Here is a 9,220-nt window from a genome sequence, read left to right on the forward strand (position 1 = left end):
AGTTTCCACTGCACAACTCCCATGGCACAAAAGCAGTTCCTTTTCTGAAGTCTTGCCAGCTGCACTGAAGGCCTAAAGAGAAACTGAAACATTTTATTTCATCTCTTGCAGTCACCCACCAGTTTTAAGCTGTGCAATGGTGGCGAGTCGCATTGGGAGAGCTGCTTTTGTTGACTGAACATGACATGCCCTTTCTGGCTGCACTCAGGGTATGAATACCCTGACTCAGTTCACTGCCACTGCACTTACCTACTATTTTAAGTAACAGCTTACTAAACCAGAGGAAATTCTTTTGCTCCCACAGTGTATCACATTTGGAAAGTGACCTCAACAGGTCAGCAGCAGAGACTGGCTTTCAGTAGGCTTGAGACACACACCTGCAAAGGGTGCTGGGCCTCAGCTTGCCAGAGCTTTATTAGCTTTGGAAAGAGGGGTCTCAAGTATTCCCTCAGGCTCTGGGGTGGGAATTTGCTGTGACAGTCTTAGGTTAGGAGATGATCTCTGTAGAAACCCTCTTTGCAATTCTGAAGTTAGAGGTTGAAAAACAGTAAGCATTGGCATTCTTCAAGGCACCAACATCTGATTGTTATTGATGTCTCAGCCAGTGAGTAGATTAACAGCCTGTCATTTGTATACCTAGAAATATTTTTTACATGTTTCTAGAACCTTTTATGAAGTTCCCTAGAATGAATCATTGTTTAAAAACAGCTTAGTAAACATCATACAGTTAAAATGATTTGAACGTAGCACAGTTCAAACTAAGACTGAGTTTTCAAAGAAAAGGTTTGCCAGAAACTGCAAAACAAACTGTTCTTTTCCTTAATGTAATAAAACACCTGTCAGCCTCCAAAGAATCAGATTTTCAAAAGTTTCTAGCAATAGCTGTGAATTCTGAATGTTCCCTTCCACCCCAAAAGGCATGCACTTGATGATTGATAACCAGCACACATTCTGCTCTTTAAATACTGCAAGGAAGCCATGTGACTCAAGCCAAGGGCACAAGGACATGGCCTCTGATTGGGAAAATCTTGCAAGGGGGGTGTGATTCTCACACATGCTTTTCTGGGAGCTCCTTGTTGCAATCTGATGAACGTACCTGACAAAGTAAATAGACACCAAAGAGAGCACTTCCTCAGCCTTTTTCCAGAGTTATAACTGCAGCTGTAACCAGGATCATAAGGCAAAATCTGACTATCAGTCCATTTCTTTTGCCAGTAAAATCTACAGGTAAGAGCAATCTATTACTATCTTACTCCAATTGTGTTTTGCTTCAGCTGTAAAGTGTGGGGAATTATTTTTGTTTGCTTTGGACAATGGGTGTAGTTAATTTCTGGGGCATTCTAGTTCTGGATAAATGAAACTGTTGTTCTCATGGAGCACTGAACTCTGATAAGACAACCAGCGTCTTTGGTTGGTACTTCTCCTCAAGAAGAATCTTTAGTTGGTACTTCTTTTGACCTGTGACAAGTCACTGAATTGCCCTGTGCTTCTCTTTCTTAAATGTAAAGTGGAAACAAGCTGTATGACTGTGTTGTGTAGTCATAAACACACAAGGTGTTTGCCTGTTCTGTAGTAGAAAACAAGATTGGAGTGACCACCAGCTGTATTTTTAAGAGTAATTATTTCCATGTGCCAACTTTTTTTGGAACTGGACCAGTGTAGTGGGATGAGTGTTAGTCAACTCACCGTTGTTTGGCTGGTAGGGGAGAATACGCTAGATATTGGGATGGAGAAGTTGCATGTGGAACCAAATCAAACTCGGGATGATCAAACCAGCAGATCTAAATAGTTTTGTGGCAGTCTCCTGGATGGGTCTGCACCCCTGTAATGCACGCTAGTGAGAAGAAACAGTGGGGTCTGGCAGAGATACTGAGGTCAGACTCAACATTGCATGCACACACAAGTTGTGCTTTGAGGACTGGGTTCGCTCAGTGTCAGAGGAAATGGGCCTTTAAAAGATTGGAGCTGGCTTCGAATTGGAACAATCTTAGGATTGTTCAGGCACTGCTTAGATACATGTCTTCATGACCCTCGATGAAGTCCAGTATTAAGGGAAGTGGCTGAGAAATAGTAGGAAATATTTCTGAGCTATCACAGGGAAGGGGTGAGATCCCACAGTGTAAGAAAAGAGTGCATGTAGCGATAGCTTTGAAGAAAGGAGAAAAGGAAGTGAAACAAACTAGGTAGTAGTCACCCCAGTTGCAATTTCTGGAAAAAGTGGGACAAACGAGCTGTGTATAAGCCTATAGAAGATAACAAAGTGGTAAGTCGCAGGCACACAGGCCTGTCAAGAAGAAATCCTATCAGAGCCACCTGCCCTCTGTTTTCTGACAGAGGAACCAACTAGGGAAGAGAAAGGAGATGTTTTATACTCTGGCTTGGCTAAGGTTTTCCATATTCCTTCACATGATACTCATAAGGAGCTATGGACTCAGATCCCATGTGAAACTCCAGGAATTTGAGTCACTGTGCCATGGAAAAGCTTATTCATTGAACATTCTTTGGAGCTTTGCATCAAATGGGAGGGAGCAATGTGGGGACTCTTGTCATTAATGGCTTCAGAGGTCCAACAGAGATAATGCTTGTCAAATGTGATGGTAGCGTCATGCTCGCGGGCGTGCAAGCGCATGGGAGAACAGGGTCAGAATTCAAAGGGGTCTTCAGGTGCTGGAGGACGAAATGAAATAATATTCAATCTGGAGAGGTACAAAATAGGAATGAGTAATCCACTGCACAAATACAAGGTAGGTGACAGCTTGCAGGACAGCAAGTGGTTTTAAGGGATCACAAAATGAGTTTTTCAAGTGCTTTGCTACTGCTAAGAGACCATCCTTATCCTGGGACAAACAGACATGAATATAGTCTCTGAAACAGCCTCCTTTCTCTGCTTAGCACTGGTGGGTTTTTGGATTGAGTGTTACACCTGTGGATTGCAGATTTCACAAAAACCATAGATTAGTTTAAGAGAGTTGAGACAAGAAAAACAAAAACAATCAGATGTCTAGAGAAGATATTCTCTACATTTTTTCAATTTGTACACTAACCTCTCAGCTTGTTATGAAAGAAAGAAGAAAAGCAATTGTCTGAGTCAGTGCTAGATAGGATAAGAACTCTCCCTTACAACTTGCATTGTAGCAGGAGAGATAAGGGTTAGCCTTTAGAAAGCCCTTCTCATTCCAAACGTAGAAAAGCACTGAATAAGTTGCTTAGGAGAGTTTGGGAGTCTTTTAAGTGAGATTTCAAAAACTTTGCATCTTCCAGGAACTGACATGGTAGTGCTGCCACAGGTAGAGATGTAAATAACAAGAGAACAACAGAGAAGCCCGATAGGATAGCTGTGCAAACCAGGGAAGCCTTTGGGCAAACAAGTTTCTTTTTCAGTCTCAAGCTGTTGATAATCTTACTGTGAAACAGACCAGACAGTGTCCCTGTCAGTCTGTGCCACTGGCAGGAGACATCACTCAGTAACAAAAGAGGTGTTTGTCAGCCTGTTTAGAAACAAAGGTAACAGCACCACCTGTGCACTTCCGTTGACTATTTCCGTCTTATTGTAGTCTCCAAATACTAATGGCAGGTTGTGCAACTGTGGGAACAAGAGAATCTTCTCCCCAGCTTCAATTTAAGTGTCTGGGGGCCGCTGGCTTTAAAGGGATTTTAAGTTCTAGTACTGGATCCATGTGAGAAATTAGAAGGATTTCCACTCTTGGGAGACTTGACTTCCATCCAAACCACTTCCACGTTTCTTTCCCTGGCCCTTTCCATGCACTACTTTGAAGGGAAGATAGACTCTTAGCAGCATTGGCAAATATCTACTTACAGCTATCAAAACCTTTTGCTAATCTGACTTCTGGTTATCTCTTCTTTCCAGACAGCAATCAATCCAGTGTGGTTATTTTAATTTAAATATTAGCATAAAATTACTACCAGCCTTACTTAAAAATTTATTTCAGGCAGCTCAAAAACCTCCCTCTCATTCACTCCCTTGCACAGCCGGACAGTGATAGTTTCCCCAGCCTGCTCTCAGGAAGTTTGCATTAAAATAGTATTTAAAAATGGGACTTCATTTCTGGGCCACATCAAGTTCAGATAATGATAGCACAGCTGGATGAGACACCAAAGAGTTGTACAGCTCAGGCAGTTGCCATTACACTGGGGCCCACAGGGTCTCAGGCTGTTCCCTGAGGTATTGGTAATTACACAAGGACAATAATATTCCTGGGAGCAGTTGCTGACTTTTGACAACATCATTGAAGCTTTTGCACAAGATGGGGAGAATGAGGGAAGGAGAATAGAAAGGTCTCTATCTCTCATGAACCAACTGCAAAGAAAAGCTTAAAAAGAGAAAAAAGAATAAAAGAGTATTTTGTAGCAGTTGCTAAGAAAGCGTGACGATATGTGAGGGGACTATCCCTTTTTGGGGATTCTATTTGGCTCAGGAAAGCAGAAGCTGAGCACAGCTGAGCTGGACGGATACATTGATGCTGTCTTTGTAGCTCTCTGATCAAGGCAAGCAGTTACAAGTTTTGTGGCTCAGCCTCAGACACAAGGCTACCAGTAAGTGTTATGACCATTTGTTATTCTCAGGCCTGGCAGAGCAGATAAGAAGGCCAGGGTGAGAACGATGATCTGCTGTCAGTGCAGTGAGGCTACACCAGGAAAGCTGTGGGGCTCCAGCAGGACTGAGCTGCACTGGCAGAGCCCTGTGAAAACCAAGGACACCTGTAGCAGTGGATGCACTCAAAAAAACTGCACTGATACCATCACCCCTCCCTAGAAAAGACTCTGTGTGAGTGAACAGGTCCTTTTGGGGGACATTAGAAGTATCCTACTTGGCTCTTAGCTATGCTACTGGAAATGAGATCCCAGTTTCAGCTCATGTAGTTAACTCAGGCAAAAGCAGTATAAGCTCCTCACTATTATAAGTTAAAATACAGAAGAATTCTCACCCATGGTTTTATATAGAAATTGAATTCCAGCTGTTTATTGTACGACACCAAACATGGAGGTCTCTGTGTCTATCTTTAGCATCAGATAAGGGCAGTTAGCTTGCTCTTCCTTGGGCTGGCTTTTCTCTTTTAAGGCAAATGTGACTGATCCTGAATATGCCTTATGTAAAACTAGAGAGACAAAAAAAATATCATGGCAACTGAAGGGCACAGTCCAACCACACACAGGGAGAGAAATGGGTTGATACCTGATTTTGTTGTGTCATTACTTGAGGATTTTTATCTCTTGTATGTACCTTAGTAAATACTCAGTGAATCTGAGTTTGGAGGCCACAAAAGGGACTGAGGGGTTTTTGGCTTGGTGTCTGTAGGTTCTGAAATGACCCATGTCGTCTTCTGGCATCAGAGAGGGCAAAAACATTTGCAAAGAACTCCCAGACCAGAGTCAGCCCATAGAAGCAGCAATGGCCAAAAAAGAAAGAAACCAAACAAAAATGCATGCCTGACTAATATAAACAACATACCAAGAGGGAAGCAATTACTAGTGCCCATTTTCTAGCTAGAGCCAGTAGCTCTTCTTTACATCTATGCCCTTGAACATGACTTTTCCTTGCAGTCCTCTTCCACTATCAGTGGCTATGAAGAAACTGCAAACAGAGGTCCCTTTGTCAGATGCCACACCATGTCCTTCATGGCCAAGGCTCTCAGGTTTCTTTCTCTAGGGCAATGCAAAATCTCTGTATTTAGAAAAGGAAGGTTTCAATGACCCCTTCAAGGAACTTAAATGTACATGTGAATCTGCAAGTGCTGAGGTGCCTTTGCTTGCCTTGGCCTTGGTGCCTGGCAAGCCTTAGTGGAGAACATGAAGCACTGCAAGAGCTTTCTCTGCATATAGGATGGCAAGTGTCAGTGTCATATGGAAAGTTAAATTTATTTGCCCTAATACATATATTTGGTTTGATTTCTTGCCTGCAGCATCAGTCACTGTTACTTCACCCTGAAGAAGAAAACACAGGCCCTGTCACACCCTAGTGGTGTGCTCATTAGTTTAGCAGAAGTGCTATCTGCTCCTGCCCTGAAATTTGCCACCATTTCAACTGTAACATAGGCACTTATTCAGTCACAACTTACAGAAATTGTATTATGGCAGCTATATCTACAGAAATGTAGATATCTTGAAGAAGAGAATGGTTTATAAGACTCTGGATCCATTTCTTCTCTTGAATCCCCCTAGCAAATGAATTTAAACACTCAGATTCCCTTTATCTCTGTTTGTTGTTAGTCACAGGGTTAGCCAGTACTTGAAATACCCCCAGTTCAACCACCACTTCCTGCTCCAGGGAATACCATTAAATATTTGCATGGGATGAGTAAGCAGACTTGGCTCTTATCAAAGTAATTTGCACAGAAAGTGTGAAAACCACAATTCCTTAATTGTTTGTGTAGATGTCACACTGACTTCGAGGATGGAAAACACTCACCACTTCCAATAGCTCCCTCTGCCCACAGTGGGACAGGTCCTGTGGGTCTGCTCAGAGTTTCCCAGGAAATGCAATGTGCTGTTTAATCGTGTACAAAACTGACACTTGGGGGGAAAGAAAGAAGAATCAGTCCCAGAAAGTCTGGGAGCTGAACAGCCAAACTCTTATTTTCTTCTGCAGTTTTCGTTGTCCAGCTCCACTTTACAAAATATTTTTGAAGGCTGTCCTACTGCCCTCTGTGGGTTTTACTGTGAAGTACCTTAAATAACCTTGTGGGTATGTGTTGGGATATGACTCCCTCAGAAACTTTTGCTTCTCTTCTCTCATGCCCATGTGCTGCAGCTGCTTATTAGAGTGATACCTTAATTTAACAAAGCCAGCTGTACACTCCCCACCCCTTCATGTGCCTGCCAATGCAATAAGAAGCCTAAGAGAAGGTATCTGTAATGGCTGTTTGGTCTTGCTGGTTCTGAAAGCCAGTGAGATATAATAAACTCATCTCCAAATAAACAAACAGAAATAGAAGAATTAGTAATAAGTTTGGAAGGAAGATCCTGGTACATATGAGATCCTGCCTTAGTTTTGGTTGAGGTGCTTTGTTTCAGTCAGCATTTTGTGGTTTTCAGGGACTGGCCTGAGGGGTTTTGCAGGAAATTGAGTGGATAATCAATATTACTAAGAAGCTTTATAACTAGGAAGTCTGTGAAGCAGAAGGGGTGTTTTCCATTTCTTTACAATGGTCAGTTTTTAGAGAACGTAAAAATAAAGGCTGCTTTGGCTTCAGCTGCTCAGTGCCTCTTGGCAATCTGGGGAATCAGATGAAGAACAGAGGGTGCCTAGGGGTGCTCTTCTGCACCATCACTGGCCAGAGCAGTAGCTCAGATCCAGGCAAATTAGCAGAATTAAGAGGGTTTTAACTTGTTCCCATTTGTTTGATAACATGGCAAAATATCATATTTATTTATACTATCTACCAAACTGGAGAGATGCATGAAGGTTTTTGTCTCAACGGTCAATTTGGACTTTAATTTGTAAACTGCAATTATTGCAATGAATTTTTACTACAGCCACCTCTTAGGGAATAGACCTGTCTGCTCACCTAGTCTGGTTCCAAGGCAGTGTGTAAATGGGCATCAGGTGGTTGTGGTCACGGTGGTCACGGTGCTTCTGGGCTTTCCTTAGGTGCTGCCAGCAGCCACTACACATCCTGGGGAAGAAACCTTCCTCTGATCTATGGCATTGTAAGAGCCAACCCAGCATCCTTTCCCATGCTGGAGGCTCTTGAAAAGAGTTGTGTTTTACTTGACTGCATCAGAAACTTCCCTTTACACTGAACCATGGAGAACCATGCACTGAACTTCTGGAAAACAGGCCTGCTGGGCAACTGGCCCTCCTGTTCAATCTCTTGCTAACACATTCCCAGCCTGCCAGGGTCCCACACACGTTCCTTCTCACCTGTAGGTTTCCATGCAAACCCGCTGTGCCAGGCAGAGGAAGGTAGCCGGGGCTGGAGAACCCTCTGCAGGGACCTTTCTCCTGTCACCACGACAGCCACGCCCGCCTGGAAGGGACACCTCCAGCCCACGGCGGCTCCTCCACACCGCCAAGGTGCATGGAGCCCAAAGACCAGAGAGGTCCTGCTGTTGGAAGCCTTGGCTCAGGGGGTGTCAGCAGTGGGAGCTGCCAAATGCCCTCTCCTCTGGGAGGGGATGCAAAGGGCGTTCTTTGGGAGAGGGAAGCAGCATGACAGTGGAGATGCTAACCCAAATGCTGCTTGCTATGAGCCATCTTCTTTGCAGCATGAAGGCATCTATAATTTTAAGGCTTTATTGTTATTATTATTAAATCCTCTGTAATTACAAAATAATTTATCAATATTACCATCTGTCACTGAACTGAGTTGCAAGACCTCCATTACTTTAGTAAAATTTTTGCTACCAAAACCATCATGATGGCTGTCATATTTCCCAGCTGAAGGCCTGATACTCAATGAGCCCCTTCCTCTCAACTTCCAGATGTGCTGGAAACAAACAGAAATTCTAGGGCTTTCATTTCAGTGCTGTCTGTGACCGTACCATTGAGGAAGAGATTTGACAAAAGTTTATTTTGAATATCATTGCTTATGGGCACTGGGAGAGGAGCACAGTCCCCTGCTCCAGTGGCCTGGAATGTGTAGGGCAAGCATTACTGTCTAAGATTTAGCTGATCATCAACCAGTTGCATCAATGCCTTGGAGTCCTATAATAAGCTAAAAGTAATGAAATAGTGAAGCTCAATACCATTTTTTAGAGGAGGTATGTTCAGGATCACATGTCATGGGTTGTTGGAAATGGAGCTGTGACATGCATTTTGCAGGGAAGGAATCTGTAACTGAGGCATTCAGGTGTCACCGGTTGAGATGAACCTGAGGCACGAAATTCTTTGAATGCAAGGAAGGAACTCCATGACAGCATTTGGTTTGCATTCCTGAGCTTGCTGCATGAAAAGGAAAGGTAGAGAGGGTTTTTTTTACAAAGGAATATTAAAAGAATTACCCTGTCTTGGATACATCAAATTAGGTGGCACCTGTACTTTTGTCACTTAAACAGGTGTACAAAACCCTTTAGAAAATAAAGCCTTTCTTTTTGGTTTTGGAATTTTCAGTGGATTGCTCTGTGCACATTTTAACATCACGTCTTGCACTGTGGAAACATAGCCCCCTCCTAATCCTTTTTTCCATTTGAATTAGAAAAGCAGCTCAAAGAAATGGCAGGTGAAACAAGTATCTCAGAAATATACCAGCACATGACATGT

The 9,220-nt window shown here is 43.1% G+C and overlaps 1 protein-coding gene across 1 annotated transcript in view; it reads left to right on the top strand.

Moving 5' to 3' along the window:
- Window positions 1-1,085: 1,085 nt before the first annotated feature.
- LOC103620717 (1-aminocyclopropane-1-carboxylate synthase-like protein 1) overlaps window positions 1,086-9,220 on the top strand; it is a 25,296-nt gene continuing 17,161 nt past the window's right edge. Inside the window, exon 1 of the mRNA XM_008639393.2 lies at window positions 1,086-1,227. The gene's annotated coding sequence lies outside the window, so the exon portion shown is untranslated. The remainder of the gene's footprint in view (window positions 1,228-9,220) is intronic.

This window comes from Corvus brachyrhynchos, unplaced genomic scaffold, assembly GCF_000691975.1.
Source record: "Corvus brachyrhynchos isolate BGI_N302 unplaced genomic scaffold, ASM69197v1 scaffold115, whole genome shotgun sequence".
NCBI classification, from domain to species: domain Eukaryota; kingdom Metazoa; phylum Chordata; class Aves; order Passeriformes; family Corvidae; genus Corvus; species Corvus brachyrhynchos.